The 21,942-nt window shown below is 41.4% G+C and overlaps 1 protein-coding gene and 1 long non-coding RNA gene across 8 annotated transcripts in view; one reads left to right on the top strand and one right to left on the bottom strand.

Moving 5' to 3' along the window:
• The window catches only part of LOC129628989 (uncharacterized), a 205,715-nt gene that overhangs the window by 135,427 nt on the left and 48,346 nt on the right, over positions 1–21,942 (bottom strand). For 4 of the 7 annotated variants that reach the window (XR_008703038.1, XR_008703034.1, XR_008703031.1 and 1 more), the window contains exon 4: positions 4,495–4,612. This is a non-coding gene — a long non-coding RNA (uncharacterized LOC129628989). Of the gene's footprint in view, positions 1–1,964; positions 2,101–4,494; positions 4,613–17,381; positions 17,537–20,689; positions 20,829–21,942 lie in introns of those variants that run through there. The other 3 variants (XR_008703036.1, XR_008703041.1, XR_008703030.1) reach the window with 3 other exon arrangements.
• The window catches only part of MARCHF3 (membrane associated ring-CH-type finger 3), a 156,476-nt gene that overhangs the window by 13,805 nt on the left and 120,729 nt on the right, over positions 1–21,942 (top strand). The gene's annotated exons all lie outside the window — the stretch shown is intronic.

Here is a 21,942-nt window from a genome sequence, read left to right on the forward strand (position 1 = left end):
TGTTTTGGAGATTTGGTTGAGTGTTGGGAACTTGCTTATTCACAAGTGGCATGGCACACGTATTCCTCATTAGAGTGTTGTATCCTTTGTTCATTTCTTTAGGGTTTGTGGATCAAAGCTGACAAGACTTAAAATTTTGAACAGTCATTTGCTATGTTACGTACACACTTACATAAATTTGCAATGATGGCTTGTTTCTTAATTTATAAAACTATGCATGGCAGTTTTACTTTGCCTAGCAAATCAACTTTCCTGAGTTACTTTCAGACATTTTCTGTTGTATTATAAGGCTTTCTTGCTCAGTATTTGTAATCTTAATTTGCATTTTTGGGTGTGACTTAGTTTTACCTAACAAATTCTATGGCTCTTTTTGTACACTTCTGTTGCATTTCTAGTGTTTCATCATCATTATTAAGTTATTTCCACTTTTCTAAGAATTTCAAACCTAAATAATACCAGCAGTGTCGTTTCTTGTCACTTCCAACAAGAGCCATTTGTCATTTGTGTCCTGTTCTCCAAACAAGTAACTAGGACATGCGATTCTTTTACCTTCTGCTCATTAGTTTTCAATTTATTATATACTGACATAATGTGGCATTATTTAAGAATAAGGCAAAAACTTTATTTTTAATGTGTTATAACTATTGTTATTTTCCTAAGTGACAACGCAAAAAAAAAAAAAGATTACCACCAAATAAGATTAGTGTGGATATCTTGAACTAGAAATCGTTTGAAATGTTTCACAGCTACACTTTGTGCTAAATATAAAAATAATTGTGTTTCCCATGTGTGAGCATTAAAAGACCCAGTTGGAAAGTCACATAGTATAGCAAGTAGGTCACTATTGATGGTAGAACATGAGACAGGAAATGTCACAGCTAAGATTAGAGGCCAAGCAGTATGTCTCGCCATGCTCACCGCATTGTTCATCCTAAGAAGTGGAAGAACTCAACAGGGTATAACTAACTTTAGCCCAATTTAAAAGTATTAACAAGGATAGCCTTTTAATCTGTCATTCCCATTTGTTTCTATATAACTCACTTTCCCAGTTGGGCAAACTAATTGAACTGCTTGGGTTTGCACATGAGCAGACCTCTGAATACCAATTAAAATGGTAGCCTTCACATTTTAGAAGTATAAATGGGAAGCAGTAATCAGCTATGTACAGTTATAGTAAAAGATATGCCTGGTGTTGGAAATTCCTAACAAGGAGTAAGCAGTTAAAAATGAATTCTCAAAAAAAAAAAAAAGAATTCTCTTAAACTCTCATTTATCTTCATGTTTTAATGTAAAGCAGTATATGGATACGGGAGAAAAGTACACTCCTAGGGAATCCAGTTGCTTTTTGCTTTTATTTTGGGGGTAATATAAGGAAGACCTGGGCTTCCCTGGTGGCTCAGATGGTAAAGAATCTGCCTGCAGTGCAAGAGACCTGGGTTTGATCCCTGGGTTGGGAAGATCCCCTGGAAAAGGGAATGGCAACTCACTCCAGTATTCTTGCCTGGAGAATTCCATGGATAGAGGAGCCTGGCGGGCTACAATCCATGGGGTCCTAAAGAGTCAGACACTATTGAGTGACTAACATTTTTATGAGGAAGGTTTAATATTTATATGCAAGAATTTTCACCACAGAAAGTACCTAACTTTGCATACATTTGCATATTCTAATTTTAACAAAAGATTAGGGAAAAAAAGCAGTGCTCTGTGGCATCTGCCCCACACCTTGTTGGGAGGGGCCAGACCAAGATGGAGCCTTGGATTATGAGAGAAGCCATCCCCTCATGCTAGACTGAGCAACTGAATGCAAGCCCAGAGTGCCGGCACTTATTTGGATGAATAGATGGAGGCATGCCGAGATGACTGAATTTGAATCTGTCTTTAGAGCACTGAGGATTCATTTACTTCCAGCACAGAGTCCTTCACAGAAGTACCTTGGCTCATGGGTTCCATATATTCTGTGTAGATCATTTCACTGCTTGAATCTCAAGGTCTTCCTAGACTCACCTTTTCAAAGGTCATTAATGCAGATTAATATGCTCTGAACTAGGATTATTTCGGGCAGGTTGTAACTTTCAAGAGGTGAGCTGAGTGGTGTGGAGGCTGAATGAAAAAAAGTATATTAACAGTGTTTTTAGTCTTTATTCCTTCTCGGCTTAAGCACAGAGTCTACATATTTATTCCTGATCCAGGGGAAGTATGTTGGAAAGGGGTTGGAAGCACAGTCTCACAGATTCCCCTCTGGAATGAAAATTCTGGGAGTGGTTTTCATTTGGCAGGCAGAGGTCTGTTGGCTTCTGATTGAAGCAAACACAAGTGATGTGGCCATGGGGTCTGGTTGCATCACTGTATGTGCCAGGTTCTTGCCCAAAATGACGTAAGCTGATTGTGAGCGGTAAAGTTAGCTCATCTTCTAGGCCTCTGTTGACAGAGGTTGGTGGGAACATCCTAGAAAATATTTAGGCGTGCCTGAAATAGATTTTTGCTTTGAAAATCTCTTTTCTAGTTTCAAAAATGTATGAATAACTAATAAATATTTAAATCCTTATGTGCCTTGTAGAACTCCTTAACACCTTATGAAATTGGTTATCTAATTTTAGACACTGCTAATTTTAGAGAAAGAATTCCTCTTTGATATCAGTGTAAATGACCAGAGGGTCAGGTATACCATTCTACTTTGACCTCAGTCAGAACCCTGAGCCTGCCTGTGACAAGAGGTAAATATAGACTAAGTTCCCAGGATCCTTAGTAAACCTTGTAGCCTTCTTCTAGGAAAGGAACAGAAAAATGGATCATTGCTATGGACTCGTTCCAATCTAAATAATTTATGATATTATTCATCTTTCAAGGCCATTTGCTTGTTTTTCCTTTCTGTAGTGAGAAATACGTAAAATTTTCTTGTTGGCAACTTTTAATTGTAATGGCAATACTCATCAGGCTACTGGTTGTCTTTTTGAGTGCTTTCTGTGGCTGTTTCTTTTACCTGTGTTTTATTTTGTTTTGTTTTAATGTTTATTTATTTGACTGTGCTGGGTCTTAGTTGCGGCATGGGAACTCTTAATTGTCACATGTGGGATCTAGATCTCCAAGCAGGGAATCAGACCTGGGCCCCTTACATTGGGAGCACAGAGTCTTAGGCACTGGACCACCAGAGAAGTCCCTTTACCAGTGTTATATGCACGAGCTCAAATACAATTTGTCTGATCACAAATTTCAAGCAAGGTTATCAGTAGGTTTTGCATTTTAACACAAGAAGGTCATAAATAGGGGGGAAAGGTTGGGTGGTTGATATTGGTGGGGTGTGGAGGGCCTAGTTCCATGGGAAAATACAGAATCCCTTATGCAAACATGTAACAGGAACCCAGTTACAATTTACACATTTAATAACCTCTCTCCCTGCATATAGGAAATACAATACCAATGCTTATAAACCTGTGTGCAAGGAAGTAGCACAAACAAAATCTTCATTTATAAGAGCCATCTTGTCACTTTATAAAAGGCCTACTGAAAAGAGTTTATAGAATTTTAACTGAGATACAAATAACCCTTTACATTATCTTAGGCTTTCTGATGCTAGATAATGTTGGTGGAATCTCTAAAACACAGAAAACAGCCTAGACTGGATTATTTTTCTTCTTGTCTTTTTGTCAACAAAACTTTCTCTGCAAAGAAAGACTGAACATCACCTGTAGTCTCTACACCATCCTGTCCTCAAATACAGACATAGCCATTCAAGGTTACTTTCATAAGTGTGACTTATCCTTAGTTTTTCTGAAGGACTTTCTTGTGAGAGTGTCTAACGTCTTAAAGGAATTAGAGGCTTTGGAATCTCCTTCTTGGAAGTTCTCAAACAACACAAGAGAAGCTAAAAGGAAAGTTGACTAGACAAAGTTCCAAAGTTCCAAAGATGATCTTTTGGTCCTGTCTTTATTTTAAAACCTACCCATGTTCTTGTAAGTTAGTGCCTTAAGAGATTTTACTTAAGGGTAACCAGATCTTGGCACCGTACAAATAATTTCTTCTGGATGTTTATGTCTGTCCTTCCAGACTCTTGAAACAGGCTCTGGTCTCTGAACTGGGTTGTCTGGCCTCCTGCCCAGTGGATGACTCTTACTGCGGGCTACAAAGAACACACTGGAGTTCCGGAACTCCTACCCCTCAGCTGGGCAAATGTAGAAAACAAAAATAATCCAGGTGCTAAAAGATTCTAAATTTAGAAGACTTTTCCCTTCCACATAATAGAGTACAATTTGTTTCTTCTTCCCACACAACCTGGAGCTGTCCAGAACAACCATGAAAACACATGACACCCCCATCCCATCCCTCCCACTTGCAGCTGTCCAGGCTTGCAAGTGAAATTTGTGTGTGCTGAATTATTTTGCTTGGAGACGCATCACAATCACCTGTTTTAATGTTTGTGGAGGCTGAAAACTGCCAGTTCATTTGAGGGGTATGTGAGTGTAGTCTAATCGGGAGACAGAGACTGGCCAACCTTACCTGGTTCTTCTGGATGAATTCGAGAAGGCTCTCTTCCAGGTGACAGAAGATGACTCAGCCAGGTAACCCGTCTTCATTCCTCACTCAGTAGACTTGTACATGGTGGGTTTTTCCAGAGCTACCAAGAAACATAAGTTTGGGGGTTATCTAGGAGTTGTTTGAGCAGTCAAACAATGAGAATACCTTTCTAGCAGAACATCCATTTTTAATTTTTGAGTTGGAAGTGGCACTGGAGATTGTCTAGATCAGGGTTTAGAAAGTGAAATTTCCATGATAAACCAATGGAGCATGGGAAAGAAAATATTGGAATTCCTATTCATCTTTTTATATCCCCAAAATAAGTAAAATTAAATTTTACTACTATATATGAATTTATATTTTCACCCTCCCCTGTTGTTCAAATCAGGAGACCCTATATTCTGAGGGAGGAGTAAGTTTCCCTCGACATACAAGTGTTGTCTGCCCCTCACTTGTCTATAGTATGTTGCATTGTATTGGTATGTGTCCAGTTAATTTGCAGAATATTCTTAGTTTCAATTAAACTACCTTTCAACAATAACAACCTGCCCCCCACCATCGCCAAAAAAAAAAAGGTGGATAGCTTAAAAAGATTCTGACAAAGTGTAAATTAAAGATATCACTAATTGTGAAAGCAAGCACAGGGGAACAATATGAAGATGGAGGAGCTGACACTTCATTCCTGGACACGCTCTTTGATAGCTGCATTGTAAGTTAAAAACAGTAATGGTATGATCCGTTCTGATCAGAAACCAGCCCTCAGATTTCAAAACAAATAACTGAAATACGGACTTATAACTACTATCATTAAGAAGAATGAACACTTTCCTGATGAGAAATGAAGGTACCATGATTAGAAAAACATGGAGGATAACCTTTGCAACTTTTTTAAACCAATGTTTAAATTCACCTACTAATCTTTATGAAATTTCATAAAACTAAATGGTGGTTTGAACTTCTCTCGACGTCTTTTACTTGTACCCAAAGGTAGAAAAGCAACATATCTTTAGGAAACACTGGTTCTTCCTCTTAATACAAGACCAGATAAGATATGTTGAAAACAATCAGATGAGTTTCCTTTTCAGAAAATACTGCTGAAAGTATTAGTGAAGATATTGTTGAAGAAGCAAATACTGTATTAGAACAAGTTATGGGTAGCAAAAGACTTGTTCTACGTTGGTAGGATGTTAGATCTAACCTGTTGTATTTGTTCATTTCTCTTTAACTGATGACATATATATCTACTAAGTGCTTCTATTTGGTGAAGCCACCACTGCTAAGTCGCTTCAGTCGTGTCCGACTCTCTGCGACCCCATAGACAGCAGCCCACCAGGCTCCCCCGTCCCTGGGATTCTCCAGGCAAGAACACTGGAGTGGGGTGCCATTTCCTTCTCCAATGCATGAAAGTGACAAGTGAAAGTGAAGTCGCTCAGTCGTGTCCGACTCTTAGCAACCCCATGGACTGCAGCCCACCAGGCTCCTCCATCCATGGGGATTTTCCAGGCAAGAGTACTGGAGTGGGGTGCCATCGCCTTCTCCATTGCCACCACTATGTGAGATTTATTCATAATCTTAATGAAAATGTTTTGTGAAAAAAACTGAGTAGCATTTCCTCTTAAGCAGCAGCTGTTGCTTAGGGAAGGATGGCAGGGTAAGGTTACAAGAGATAAATTCATTCACTGCATCATTCATAAGCAAGCAGCCAAGTTGTTGAAGCCAGAGAAACACAGAATGCTGCAGGATGCTACTTTGTAGTTAACTTTATAAAAATAAAAAGCCTTAATATACAGATAGCAGAAGCCGTACAATATTTTGTACAAGGTTAAGAAGCGGCCATGAAAGTTCTGTACCTCACAGAGGTTTGCCGGTTATCTTGTGTTGTTGTCAAACTTACAGATAAGTTATATTCATTTTTCTTTTATAAAAAGGAAATGGCTTTGTATTTTGTAACCACTTCTGTGATAATAGGCAACTTGGATAGTATGCTACCTACAGTCATTAAAAAACAGTTAATTTGTCCTTTCAAAATAAAGGCATCATTTTAAGACTAAGTAAGAAAATAGCTGAATTTGAAAGAAACTCTTATAGAGAGAACGTTGTGAAAACAGTGTTTGGAAGTGTTTATGTTGTTATGTGATTTTATTGCTTAAAATTATGACAACGATTAAAACCGATCTTTGTAAAATAAATTGAAGTTAAAAGTAGACCTTCAAAGTAACATATCACAGATAATAAAATCTAGATTTTTAAACACAAAGTATATTCAGTCATACTGCCCTTGACAAAATGATGATGGTTTAGTAAGATGAAAAAGTTTTTACTCTTAGATATAAAGAAAATATTCTTTATTTCATATTTACCTTGCACATTTGTCATTTTGATGTTTTATAATGTACCTAATATAATACATGTGTGCATACCTAATACATGAGCATGGTGTGCATGTTCAAAGGCTTTTTAGTGTTGGAATTCAGGATTCAGTACTTTTGGAAACTATTGCTAGGCTAAAGATTTGTAAAACTTTTGGGGGCAATAACAGTCACAGTCTTTGAAACAATAAAAGATATGCACCCTCTTCTCAGAAATATTATACACATATTCTGCCAAATAAAATTTTGCCCAGAATCTTAGGGCAGTCACATGCCTGCCGATGGTTATTGTCATGGACTCCATTCGATCCCCAGGATGAGGACATGAATGACCTAAGGAGTTATGCAGCTTACCCACAGTCACCCAGGGACATGATCTGGACTTTCAACCAAGACTTCCTGAGCATATGTCATTCTAGGCTTTGGTCTGCTGAGGATGCAGACATGGGGATGGAGCTCTAGTTGGGCTCCCAAGAAATTCACAAGCTCCCTGGCAAATCCAACGTGCAACAAATAATCATGATACAATTGATGTCTAGGAGAAACTTGTTTATTTGACTGGCCTTAAATAACACTAATGTCTGAGGGCGTTGTGTTGCACTCCATAGGAAATGCAGAGATGGGCAAGACAATCCTTGTAGAAAATCAGGTCCCAATTACTTGCTCCAGCTTCCAGGGCTTTTTCTAATGCACCTTTTATATTGCTCAACCCAGTGATGCTACTCATTGGGGTTTTGCAGCTTCGTGCACTAAATGATGATGTACAAGTAGAGAGGTGAGGCAGTGGGGTCATGCTCCTTCCTATTTCTAAGCAACCAAAAGCTCTCTTTTTGAGCTTATGTGCACTAAACTGCATGCCTTTGTGCAATAGAGAAATGAACTCTTAAATGAATTGGAAAATGGAAGAAAACAGGGAGTAATAAATGAGGTATGGACTTTTATAAGCTTCATGATCTCCTTCCCCAAAGGCCAGAATCTATGTAATAAGGTAGTAGAACAAATTCCTGCCGAGTCTGAATTTATTCCTATAAAATGGGAATGATAGGAATAAAGTAAGTGTACTTTTTTTTTCTGCCTAGGTCATTAGTTAGTATATTCTTGAAGGTGATATAGAGTTTTTTCCTACAAATGTTGTGCTCTGTGTAGGGACTAAAAATAAACAGAGCAGCGCAGGGAAATCGGCAAGCATTATTGATCGCTGTCAGAGCCATTTCCACTTTAATGTTTGCAAAAGGCACAACCCGGTGTTGCAAACCTATTTATAGGGAGCAGTTCGTTCATTGGTCTATATGGGTGATAAAAACAAGATGAACTGTCAGGTAAATTTTGGTTTATATTAGGAAATAGAACTAGAAGGGATCTCCTTCAGAATTAGAGAAGAGGGCTCCTCCCCTGTGTTCCTGTGGAACAAAGGAAAGACCTGTGGAGTCTGGCATCTGGGGCTCCCAACCTGAGCGCTACCTCCGGTTGGACTTTGCTCCATTGGCTGCACCCACCCTTTCTCAGCTGCAACCTGCCACCTCCCATCCTGGGAGCAGGGTCTAAAAACAAAGAGGGTGCCTCCCAGACCCCTCCTGCCCTTCAGTCCTTCTAGCAAGCTCTATCCCGCATTGGTGTATGTGCTTGTGTGCACATGTGTATGTACGTGCGTGTGTGCATACCTGTGTATGAATGGAATGTTTTGTGGGATCTTCTTTTGACCTTTGGTTCTCCATTCATTTTTGGTGAATTTTTGTAATTTTTTACTTTCCACTCATTTCTTACCAGAGTCATTTAGTTCTCAAATACTCCTGAAACCCTTATTTTTCTAATTTCCTTCCCACCCTACTCACCAGTGAAGAAGGTAATGGCACCCCACTCCAGTACTCTTGCCTGGAAAATCCCATGGATGGAGGAGCCTGTAGGCTGCAATCCATGGGGTCGCTGAGCTGGACACGACTGAGCGACTTCACTTTCACTTTTCACTTTCATGCATTGGAGAAGGAAATGGCAACCCACTCCAGTGTTCTTGCCTGGAGAATCCCAGGGACGGGGGAGTCTGGTGGGCTGCCGTCTATGGGGTCGCACAGAGTCGGACACGACTGAAGCGCCTTAGCAGCAGCTACTCACCAGGCTTCCACCCTTGGGCTTCTTCTTTTTTTCTTTTACAAGTGTCAGTTCAATTCAATAAGCGTTAAGTGAGTGCTGGTCACAGCTTCGAGATTTGAGGCTAAAGAGACAAGGTAGAATCTTTGTCCTCAAGCTGCTCAGTCCGGGGGACTTGTGGTCTGTGCTCTGCCTTCTTCTCTCTACTCTAGTTATGGATCGCTCCCTCTAGGCAGAGTTTCTTGCCAGCGTACTCTACTGTAGTAATAGCTAAGCACTGGTTCAGTAGAAATGAATTCTATCTTAAACCCCCAGTGACATCTGATTTGTGAAAAGAACTGGCTTGTAGCAGGCTCACCCACTCTGAAATGCCATTTAAGAAGGGCTTGGATTCTGTGAGTTAAAAATGCCAAAGGGATGCTAATGAGCCTGACCACCTTCTACCCCTCTGCAGTGATGTTATTTCACTTGAGGGCATGGCTGTCCAGGCTCTGGGAAATGGCCTGTTGACTGTTTTCACTCTGCTGTGGTGGTTTTGGTGCTAGCACAGCATTGGAATGCTAAAATAACCATTTTTAAAACGGTACCAAAAACAGACAAGCAAATCAACTCTGATGCTGGGAAAGACTGAAGACAGGAGGCGAAGGGGACGACAGAGAATGAGATGGTTGGACGGCATCATTGACTCAATGGACATGAGTTTGAGCAAACTCCAGGAGATTGTGAAGAACAGGGAAGCCTGGTGTGCTGAAGTCCATGGGCTGGCAAAGAGTCAGACATGACTGAGTGAAAGACCAACTCTGACTATGCGTGGTAACAGTTCACTTCAGTTTGGGGCTGGTAAAATTGCTTTCCATCATCTCTGTGTCCATCTCTTCCCTTTAGATCTTTTCTAAGTTCCTCTGTTCATCCAAATACAACGTCAGTTTATTTTCAATGAAAGAGGCACCAAGAATAGGGACAGGCAATTCATCTTCCACAGTCACAAAACTATGCCAGTTGTATATAGGCCAGACTTCAAACAAGCAATAGGGACGGAACTTGAAAACTAACAAACATCTTAAATATAACCCTCATCTCTATTCCTCAGTCTTTCTGACAATCACCATATGGTTATCTGGGCTGAGATAATGTGAGCTCTTTACCCTTCAGGGCCTTGCTGTGTGGATGGAATTCTTAACTGGTTTCATCACTCGTGACAGGGTTAGTATCTTTCTTGTGGCTGGGCATTGTTGGTTTCCCAGATTCATTCTTGAAATCCTTTTGCACCATGTCACTCTTCAGTAAGTCTACTCAATTCATCCTTTGTCTTTCTCTGTTTCTCATGCCATACCCTCTGGAATATGTCACTATGCGTGGTGTCCATTCTGTCATGGCTCTGAGTGGCATGCCTCCAAATGATTACAGCTGTCTTCCTAGAACCTTATATAGAGTAATTCATTCTTGCCTCTTTCAAAGAGCAGTGATGCTTTGAAGCCACTGGCATTACCAACTCCAAATTATTCCTCATTTTCCTTCATGTTATATCACTGCCCAGCATTCCAGACTAATAAAAGTTGCTGGGATCAAATTTACCATGATTTCCTTGCATGTTATAAGCACCCTGATCACTGGTTGTTGCATAGCAAATAGAATGTACATGGACAAAAATGAAAGCAAGGCAACCAATTAGGACGTTACTGCAGTAATTCAGGGAGATCTATCAATGGCTTGAATTAGGTGGCAGTAGTGAGGCTGGTATCGGAGAAGGAAATGGCAACCCACGCCAGAGTTCTTCCCTGGAGAATCCCAGGGACAGAGGAGCCTAGTGGGCTGCCATCTATGGGGTCGCACAGAGTCAGGCACGACTGAAGCGACTTAGCAGCAGCAGCAGCAGTGAGGCTGGAGAGAAGTGTGGAATTTCAAGGCGGCAGAACAAACAGGATTTGAAAGTGAACTGAAAATGTGGCATGAGGAATGGAATGAGGAAGCATGACGTCTCCTAAGTTTTGGGGAGAAGGAGGTTAATAGGGAGGTGCGCTGAAGGGGAGGGGAATAGAGATAGCACAAATAAAGTTGGTTAAATAATGTTAAGGATCTCTTTCAATTCACTAGTGAGAATTTGACTTAAGATCATTAATATTGAAATATATGTATTAGCCTCTTGAAATCTATAAAGTTGAGAATGACTCTGAGGCATTGTTATTATTTTGCTTTGGTTCCATAATATGGGTACCTTGGAGTGGGCTGATTTCTATGCAGTGTGGGACATTATTGATGGGTAAGTTCTTTGACTAGATCTGATAGACAGAGTGCCTAACGAACTATGGACAGAGGTTCGTGACATTGTACGGGAGACAGGGATCAAAACCATCCCCAAGAAAAAGAAATGCAAAAAAGCAAAATAGCTGTCTGAGGAGGCCTTACAAATAGCTGTGAAAAGAAGACATGCGAAAGGCAAAGGAGAAAAGGAAAGATATACCCATTTGAATGCAGAGTTCCAAAGAATAGCAAGGAGAGATAAGAAAGCCTTCCTCAGTGATCAGTGCAAAGAAATAGAGGAAAACAACAGAATGGGAAAGAATAGAGATCTCTTCAAGAAATTTAGAGATACCAAGGGAACATTTCATGCAAAGATGGTCTCAATAAAGGACAGAAATGGTATGGACCTAACAGAAGCAGAATATATTAAGAAGAGGTGGCAAGAAAACACAGAAGAACTGTACAAAACGGATCTTCACGACCCAGATAATCACGATGGTGTGATCACTCACCTAGAGCCAGACATCCTGGAATGTGAAGTCAAGTGGGCCTTAGGAAGGAAGCATCACTACAAACAAAGCTAGTGGAAGTGATGGAATTCCAGTGGAACTATTTCAAATCCTGAAAGATGATGCTGTGAAAGTGCTGCACTCAATATGCCAGCAAATTTGGAAAACTCAGCAGTGGCCGCAGGATTGGAAAAGGTCGGTTTTCATTCCAATCCTAAAGAAAGGCAATGCCAAAGAATGCTCCAACTACCACACAATTGCACTCATCTCACACGCTAGTAAAGTAATGCTCAAAATTCTCCAAGCCAGGCTTCAGCAATATGTGAACCGTGAACTTCCTGATGTTCAAGCTGGTTTTAGAAAAGGCAGAGGAACCAAAGGTCAAATTGCCCACATCTGCTGGATCATGGAAAAAGCAAGAGAGTTCCAGAAAAACATCTATTTGTGCTTTATTGACTATGCCAAAGCCTTTGACTGTGTGGATCACAATAAACTGTGGAAAATTCTGAAAGAGATGGAAATACCATACCACCTGACTTGCCTCTTGAGAAACCTATATGCAGGTCGGGAAGCAACAGTTAAAACTGGACATGGAACAACAGACTGGTTCCAAATAGGAAAAGGAGTACGTCAAGGCTGTATATTGTCACCCTGCTTATTTAACTTCTATGCAGAGTACATCATGAGAAACGCTAGGCTGAAGGAAGCACAAGCTGGAATCAAGATTGCTGGGAGAAATATCAATAACCTCAGATATGCAGATGACACCACCGTTATGGCAGAAAGTGAAGAACTAAAGAGCCTCTTGATGAAGGTGAAAGAGGAGAGTGAAAAAGTTGGCTTAAAGCTCAACATTCAGAAAACTAAGATCATGGCATCTGGTCCCGTCACTTCATGGCAAATAGATGGGGAAACAGTGGAAACAGTGGCTGACTTTATATTTTTGAGCTCCAAAGTCACTGTAGATGGTGATTGCAGCCATGAAATTAAAAGACGCTTGCTCCTTGGAAGGAAAGTTATGACCAACCTAGATAGCATATTAAAAAGCCAGAGGCATTACTTTGCCAACAAAGGTAGGTCTAGTCAAGGCTATGGTTTTTCCAGTAGTCATGTCTGGATATGAGAGTTGGACTATAAAGAAAGCTTAGCACCAAAGAATTGATGCTTTTGAACTGTGGTGTTGGAGAAAACTCTTGAGAGTCCCTTGGACTGCCTGGAGATCCAACCAGTCCATCCTAAAGGAGATCAGTCCTGGGTATTCATTGGAAGGACTGATGTTGAAGCTGAAACTCCAATACCTTGGCCACCCAATGTGAAGAGCTGACTCATTTGAAAAGACCCTGATGCTGGGAAAGATTGAGGGCAGGAGAAGAAGGGGATGACAGAGGATGAGATGGTTGGATGGCATCACCAACTCAATGGACATGAGTTTGGGTAAACTCTGGGAGTTGGTGATGGACAGGGAGGCCTGGCGTGCTGCAGTTCATGGGGTCGCAAAGAGTCGGACATGACTGAGCAACTGAACTGAACTGAAGTTCTTTGAGGGTGAGAGCAGGGCCTTATTTGTTGTGTCTTCAGCACTAGGAATCTTAACAATCATAGGGACTTCCTCTTCCACTGCAGGGGGCATGGGTTCAGTCCTTTGCCAGGGAACTAAGATCCTGCATGCCACATAGTGTGGCCAAAAAAAAGTACAGCTCTTACTTAACAGTCTTACAATCATAGGTATTGGAGGTCTGTCGAAATAAATAAATTAGATTGTATATTCGATTTACAGAGAACTTAATCATCTAAACAAATCACATGTCTTTAAAATACATCTCCTTGAGGGGAAGTAATGCCCCCCGAAGCAGCCAGGGACCAGAGGACCAGGGGCTGAATCAGCAGGGTGTCATTACTGCAAAAAGACTGACTGGACAGATGCTGTAATGGGTTATATTTAGGTCTGGAATAGAATAGTGAGGGCCAAATCTGAAAGTCGGTGACAGAGTAGCCTGTAAGAACAAGGATTAGAGTTTGGAGCTGGGAGGCCCAGCAGGTAGGTCAAGTCATCCAGGACTTTGCCCTGTAAATAGCCTCCCTGTCCCCAAGGTGCCGGCTGTCCAGGAGGTTGTTGTGCTGGGCTGGCTGCTTCTAATGGGCTCACTGCAAACTGGTCTGGGCATAATTGCTATGAAGATGGGCATTGTATAAGGGGGGAAAAATGTCTGCTGTCTGGAGAAGAGGAAGAAAATGAACCCATTTTCTGCATCATGTATGTTAGATAAAAATTCCTTATCCCCACTGGCAATATTTTATCTGTTTGCCCCAACTGAGGCCTAGAGCTCACAGCCCTGCCAGTATTATAGGATCAATATAAAAATTCCTGTTGGTTTGCTGCTGCTGCTGCTGCTGCTAAGTCGCTCCAGTCATGTCCAACTCTCTGCGACCCCATAGACAGCAGCTCACCAGGCTCCCCCATCCCTGGGATTCTCCAGGCAAGAACACTGGAGTGGGTTGCCATTTCCTTCTCCAATGCATGAAAGTCAAAAATGAAAGTGAAGTCACTCAGTCGTGTCTGATTCTAGCGACTCCATGGACTGCAGCCTATCAGGCTTCTCCATCCATGGGATTTTGCAGGCAAAAGTACTGGAGTGGGGTGCCATTGCCTTCTCCAACTGACTTGGAGATTATTTGAGAGACAGACCTGGAAAGCAATGATATGGCAGATTCAATATGCTAGTTCTCCTTAAAAGAGGGTCTCTGAGAGAGGACTTTCTGGGGGCCTCTCCAGTTTTCAGTTCCTCCTGATGTCTGGTGGCATGTGGTAATGTTTCTTCCAGTTCTTAGTCTTTTCACTTCAGTCCATCACTTTGGGGCCTAAAGAGGTAACATCCACAAATATTTTGGAGCTTGTTCTTTTAACCACGAATCTTTATAACATTTCAGCTTGTTTTGGCATGGTCTGGGGATTGGCACAGAGGGAATGGTGCAGGGGAACAAGTGAGACTGTTGTTTAAAAAAAGTGGCTTTTCTCAGCTTGATAGCCAGGGAAATACCCATTTGTTGTCCTCCTGGCATAGATTTTAAAGTATTAATGAGGCTGCCTTTTCTCCACCCTGTTCTTCACTTTTCTGCACCCCAGTTTCCCACCTGTCCTCCCCACGGTGAGAAAATACGTTTTGCTGGAGCCATTTCCACCTGATGGCTTCCAGGAGTGGCCCCGGCCATGGGATGCTGAATGTTTGCACTGGGTTCGCAGAGAGCCAAGTTGAGGAACAAGCGTGTTTGTATGAGGCCACGTGCCCTTCTAGTGTGGCTGCTTCTGGTTTTGTCCGTGATCCAAGCTGAAGTACGTACTCCAGGTTGAGGAAGGCCAAGGAGTGGCTTGAAAAAAGAGCAGGAACTTTGTGCTTTATTCTTCGCTATGAGAGCCAAGTTCTGCTCCATTGTCAGTCAGTACTTTCTGCTTTCTGATCCGCAGGTGTAGCCAGACCAGGCTGATCCCTGGTTACCCAGCTCACTGGCTGCCACATGGGCCACTTGGAAGCTACAATTAATAATTTTGCACTTCCATGCTCCCTCCCTCTCTTGCACATGACGTTTTCTAACTTCTTTTGGGACCTACACAAAATAGAAGAATAACCCACCAACACCGAAGATTTCCCATGTTGTGAGATATATTATTATTTCCTGCCATTCAAGAGATTGTTTTATAATGCCAGCCAGGAGAATTTTTAGGAATAGGCTAACATTCTTTTTTCTCTTAGCATTTCCTCATTTGTTCTTAGATTGCCAGCAGCCTCGAATGGGTTTCTGTAATAAAAGTTCTTCAGTATTTTCTTTGTAGTGATAAATAAACAATCAGCCAATTATTGATTTTCTAAAGTCACTGGCAGTGTTTCTTTGCTATATTGATACCAGGGTACAAATGGTTAATTCCCCGACAATGGTAGCAGTAAAGCCTAGGCTAGTCAGATATAAGTGGACACAGAGAATGATCGCTCATCTCACAAATGTTCTTCAGAGAGAGAGAGTTCTGAAAAAAATGATCATCTTAGCAAAAAATAAGGTATCCAGTCATCTTGGCTAAGCTGGCCAGAAGAATAAACTGAATAGGTTATTCTATAATTTCTATTAGCAAGAGAATCTGAGCTCACAGGAAAGGCTGCCTGGAGTCCCCTGACCCTTCCACTTCGGGGTACCAGTGATGGTGAGAAAGAGTAAGCCTGTCAATCAGGGCAGAGGGCTTCCTCTTCCTACTCCTGTCCCCACACTTGCAAAGAGAAGAGTGTTTCTAGAGAAGGTTCTTGAGATAGAGCACCAAGCATATACACTGGTAAAGAACAATCCTGTGAAAGGCTGGCTGCTCTGGTTGAACATTATTCGTATATGTACCAATGCTTTTTCACCACTGACAAAGAAAGGGAGATGAGAATTTGTTTTACAGTGCCCATGTACACACTCCAGCATGTTTGTGAGGCAGGGGAGGAAATTCTTTAGCAGTATTTTCTCATGATTAATTCTAGTTCTTGGGTCTTGGTCCACATAGCTTCAGTTTTTAAAGCCGTTGATGGAAAAATATTAGCCCTTGTGACTGAGAGGGGCTGAGATTTTCAGATCTTGGAATGTTTTCCTGCTTCTAATACTGATCAGATCCAAAAGAGAAATAAGAAGGGCAGATGTCTCTATGTCAAGTGAAGGGCTTGCCATATTATTGTTTTCTCATTGCTGCTCTTTCCTTGCTTCTTCTGCTTCACCAATTCAAACCCTAAGCCGTGCCTCCACCAGGAAGTCTCCTCTGCCTGGCTTTCCCAGCATTCACATTATGTGTTGTTTCTCTCTGTCTTAACCTACTGCTGCACTCTACTATATTAGCTGCTCAAGAACTAAAACAATGACATATCCAGTAACCACTTATTAAACTGTTTAATAATTATTGAAATGAACCTCTAGTCTCTGAATTGACCCTCTAACAACAGTAGTCAGTGGTCTTCACTTTATATTGCAAGTCAGCCAAGGAATGATTATAAGTATTAATACTTTATGTGATCAAAATTATCATCATCTGCACAAATAATTAAAAATAAATTCAGTTACAGAAGGGTAACAGACTGGTTCAAAATTAGGAAAGGAGTATGACAAAGCTGTATATTGTCGTTCTGCTTATTTAACTCATATGCAGAGTACATCATGGAAAATGTTGGGCTGGATGAAGCACAAGCTGGAATCAAGAATGCCAGGAGAAATATCAATAACCTCAGATATGCAGATGACATCACCCTAATGACAGAAAGCAAAGAGGCACTAAAGAGCCTCTTGATGAAGGTGAAAGAGGATAGTGAAAAAGCTGGCTTAAAACTCAATATTCCAAAAACTAAGATCATGGCATCTGGTCCCATCACTTCATGGCAAATAGATGGGGGAAAAATGGAAACAGTGACAGACTTTATTTTCTTGGGCTCCAAAATCACTGTGGATGGTGACTGCAGCCACAAAATTAAAAGAAGCTCGCTCCTTGGAAGAAAAGCTATAACAAAATTAAAAAGCAGAAAAATCATTTTTCTGACAAAGGTCTATATAGTCAAAGCTATGAGTTTTCCAGTAGTCATGCACAGATGTGAGAGTTGGACCATAAAGAAGGCTGAGCACCAAAAAAGTGATGCTTTTGAATTGTGGTGCTGGAGAAGACTCTTGAGAATCCCTTGGATAGCATGGAGATCAAACCAGTCAATCCCAAAGGAAATCATCCCTGAATGTTCATTGGAAGGACTGATGCTGAAGCTCCAATACTTTGGCCACCTGATGTGAAGTACCGACTCATTGAAAAAGACCCTGATGCTGGGAAAGATTGAGTGCAGGAGCAGAGAGGGGAGACAGAGGATGAGATGGTTAGATGGCATCATCAACTCAATGAACATGAGTTTGAGCAGACTCTGGGAGATAATCAAGGACAGGGAAGCCTGGCGTGCTGCAGTTCATGGGGTCGCAGAGTCGGATACAACTAAGCAACTGGACAATAACAACAGAAGGGTATAAATTGAAAAGTAAACATTTCTCTTTCTCGTACCCTCATTTTTCACTCTCCAAGTATAACCAATGCTAACAGTTTTTATGTATCCTACTAGAGGTTTGTGTACGAATGCAGATATAGCAGGGAGTCCATTATACATACTCTTCTGCACCCTGACTTTTAAATAACATGAGTAATTTATCCTAGAGGTCTTCCTGTCTCCTCACACTATTTTTTCTTACTGACTATAATATCCTGTTGTGTAAATGATCAGTTATTGATTTAAGCAGTTCCCTGTTGATGAGCATTTAGATGATTTTCATCTTATCAGTAATGACAGTGCTGCAATGAAGTTTTCCCTGTATTCATTACTGGTGTTTCTTACTAACACCACTCCCCAAGGAGATTGAAGATCCTGGATCCATACCCCACTGGAGAGGGACAAGTGCTCCACCCCCTCTTGAAGCCTGCCACCAGGGTGCCCTCTTCTCCCTTTCCTGTTCATTTTAATTTTTCACTCACTTCTTCATAACTAGCTTCTCAGCCACAATCAATCCACTTAAATGCCTTATAGAAAAGGCAGTAATTTAAGTACATGAAGTTGTCATGTGTGATAGAATAGGGTGCATTGGGATTCATGGAGAAATGGAGAGCCCCAAGGCCTCAAGACATGGAAATTCCAGAAGAATTTTAAATAGTCGTGGTTTTCAGGCTCTAGGACGCTAGCTGATGATAACCAATTTGAAGAAACGTGCACTTACAGGACCCTTTCTGCTAAGTAGTTCCTTGGCCTGGACTGTCTGCAGTCTCAATCTTCTCCATCCTTCAGGGGCCCAGCTTAAATTCCACTTTTCCAGAGTGTTTCACCTCACCCTTGGTGCCTTAGCACTATATTTTAGCCTCTGCTTATAGCACATCACACTCTGCCTTCCATGGGAGGTTTTGAATAGCTGATGTTGGCCATCCAAGAGCCTGGGTCTTTGAGTTTCTCATTCTGTCTGCCTTCAGCATTTATTTCCATCTAGTGGATTCCTAACAGATGTTCTTACTAGGAGAAGGACAGAGAAGAAATAAAGCCTAGTTTTGGAGACAGTATATTATGTTCAGGGCATGCAGAAGAAAACCAAACAAAATCCTTTGAATATCATGGGCATAAATATTTTTGAGGCAAAAAAATTCTGTACAAAGAATCTATATCACTAAATTAGGGAAGGCTGTCTTCTGTGTGTTATGTCTGGTTGGAATAATAAGGTTAATTTTCTTTATCATAGAAAACACAGACACAGGGGAGGCTTGAATTCTCAGTCTGAAATAACTTTTAACTCGAGTGGTTATAAAAGCAGTGGCATCCAGGCAGTTAGAACATTAGGCGAAGCAAGATAGGAACAGGCAGCGCCCTGCACAGTCAACAGCACCTTCGTGTCCGAATGTCAGAAGCTTTCTCACGAAGTACAGGCTTGGAAACACCCTGAGTAACCCTAGATATGGGGACATGCTGATACATTGACTTTATTGATTTATGTATTAGAGCTTTATTTATGTGTCCAAGAGTGACTGAGTGCCTGGTTTCTGAGCACCCCCAGATCCAGTTTGGGAGAAGGCCTCCAGATCCTGATGTAGGTAGAAGTTCATCAGCAGTTTTGAAGGCTGCCTTTCTTAATCATTGAACATTTTCTACTGAGATTTTATATTCAAGTTGCATTTTTTGAGGCATAATTTCCATACAGCAAAATTCACTTTTTAGTGTATAGAACTATGCATGTTTAACAAATACATATAGTCATATAACTAACACCATAATCAAGATATGCAATGGTACTATCATCTCCCCAAATTCTCTCAAGTCTTTTTTTTTGTGACTACTTTTGGTAGTTGAGATTTTATTTCTCATGCCCTTTTATAGTCAACTCTTGCTTTTATTCCCAGCCCCTGGCCACTGGTGACCTGTTTCCTGACCCTTTAGTTTGGCTTTTTCCAGGATGTTACATCCATGGAATCAGGTGATATGTAGCCTTTTGAGTCTGATTTCTCTCATGCAGCAAAATATATCAAGATCCATTCATGCTGTTGTGTGGATCAGCAGTTATTCCCTTCTGTTGCTCTGATGTATGGATATATTGCAGTTTATCTCTTCACCAGTTGAGGGACATTGGGGTTGCTTCCAGAGTTTAGTCATTGTGAGTAAAATCACTATAAACATTCACATACCATTTTCTTTTGGTGTGAACATATGTCTTCATTTCTCCTACCTAGGTGTGGGATTGCTGGGTTGAATGACAAGTGTGTGTTAATTTTTATAAGAAACTGCTGAATCATTTTCAAAGTGGCTGTTCTATTTTGCAATCTGAGAAAGGTCTAGAATTAAGGTTGCATCTATACCATCTTAGATCACTTCAGTAGGATTATGTATTTCAAGTGGATTAAAAGTCACTTAAAGGTTTCCATGAGGTTGTTCTGCTTCAGCTGTGGTTGAGTCGAGAGGAAGGGAGAGAAGTGGAAGAGGGATGTAGACCGTATCTCAGTGGGTTAAGCTTTTTACTTATATACAAAGCTTTTTTTTTTTTCCTTCTGCCTGAAAATGATTAGAGTGAGTGCTTGCTTGGCAAGCCACAGACCTGATATTCAGGGAAGATTACAGCAGCTTTGCAGATAAGCTCAGAAAATCTGCTGGGCCACAAAGTCGTTTCCCACGCCCCTCTGGGCAGTCCCCAGTGTCCTGGTGTGATGATATTGGATAACGTCAAGTACTGGGAACCTGAAGACGGCACGTCTTTTAAGGATGATTTTCCAAGTTTTATTCAAATTCTCAATTGCCTGGTAACTGATGTAGCACTTCACCTAAATGCTTTCAGATTCTGACCACTGGGCATACTCTCCTCGACAGGCTACTTATTATCTAGATTTTATGTGGTTCGTATAGGGGGACTGTGGATCTGGCCTCTCCCACTGGCCTTGGAACCTCAGCCCTGACTCCTGAGAGCTGTATCTGTGGGCTCTCTGGCTTTTGCTGCCATCAGCACTGCTGGGCTCAACAGGAAGATCAGTTCAAAGGCTCTTCAGGTTGAAGGCCTCGTCCTCCTATGGCTTGTCATGGGTCACACTGGTTTGCTTTAGAGTCAGCTGGGCATCAGAAACAGGAAGGGAAAAAAAAAATCAGTGACGTGGGGACCTCTAATACCCTTTTGTAATCTTCAAAGTTCTGTAGTAATTGTATCAAGCACCTTGACCTGGAAATCCAGCCAGTGTCCTCTGGGGACCAGTTACCTGCAGTGTTTGAGTAGGAATTAATGTAATGATCCTGACCGAAGGCAAACCTCCAACCAAGGGCACAATGGGGGTTTTATATTTTACCTCACAGCTTCCACTTGAACAAAACAGAGAGGAGATGGAAAAGCAAATGGAAAAATGATTTTTCTGTCTGCTTTTGCTTCAGGGGACTGTCCATTCAGTGCTTGCCTCTTGGGGGTCACAGCTTCCGGCTCCCCCTTCCCTCCCTGAGTCTGTGTGCTTGGACGAGCTGTGGAAGGTTTTTCAGAATCAATTGGCAGGTCTGTTTTTGGAGCTGATGTTGACAGTCTTCTTAGTGATGCCAGTTTGAACAGAATGTTAAGGACCAATGGACATGATACCTGAGGTATTGAGAGGAAGCAGCTTGTTTTCTTCCCAGCTATAGATGTGACTGCAGGTGAGCTCTTTGGAGTTGAGCTATCAGAATTCGACAGAGAAGCTGTGGCAGTGTGGGAAGATAATCACAGCTTTTGATTGTGCCCCATACCCTGGAGCACCCAGCAGTTTTGTAACTTTTCAGTTGGCATTAACTAAACCCACAGGATGGCTTTCCCTATTATTGTCCGGGAAATTGTTTCCCCAGGGCTGCCGGTGTTGGCAGCCCCAGTGAATGGTCCAACTTTATGTACTGCACGTGGCCCAAGAAAGACCCAGTTGGCAGGCTCTACGCATCAATTCCAAAAGGCAGAGAGTAAATGGAAACATCTTTGGGGACTCTTGCTTGCTAGGCGTATGGCGAGTTCATAAAGCTAGGCATCTTATCAGGCCAATAAATACATTTGCCAAGGAAAAGAATACAGTGCTAATGGATGTGAAGGAGAAAAAACTCAGAGCAGCAGCCTGATGCTGCTAAATTTCATTCTTAATAAGGGAGGTTGCTATCAGTGCAGGAGACACTGAGGATGAGAGCATAATATCATAGGAAGCTGTTCATAATTATCATTGA

Source organism: Bubalus kerabau, chromosome 1 (genome assembly GCF_029407905.1).
Source record: "Bubalus kerabau isolate K-KA32 ecotype Philippines breed swamp buffalo chromosome 1, PCC_UOA_SB_1v2, whole genome shotgun sequence".
In the NCBI taxonomy this organism is placed as follows: domain Eukaryota; kingdom Metazoa; phylum Chordata; class Mammalia; order Artiodactyla; family Bovidae; genus Bubalus; species Bubalus kerabau.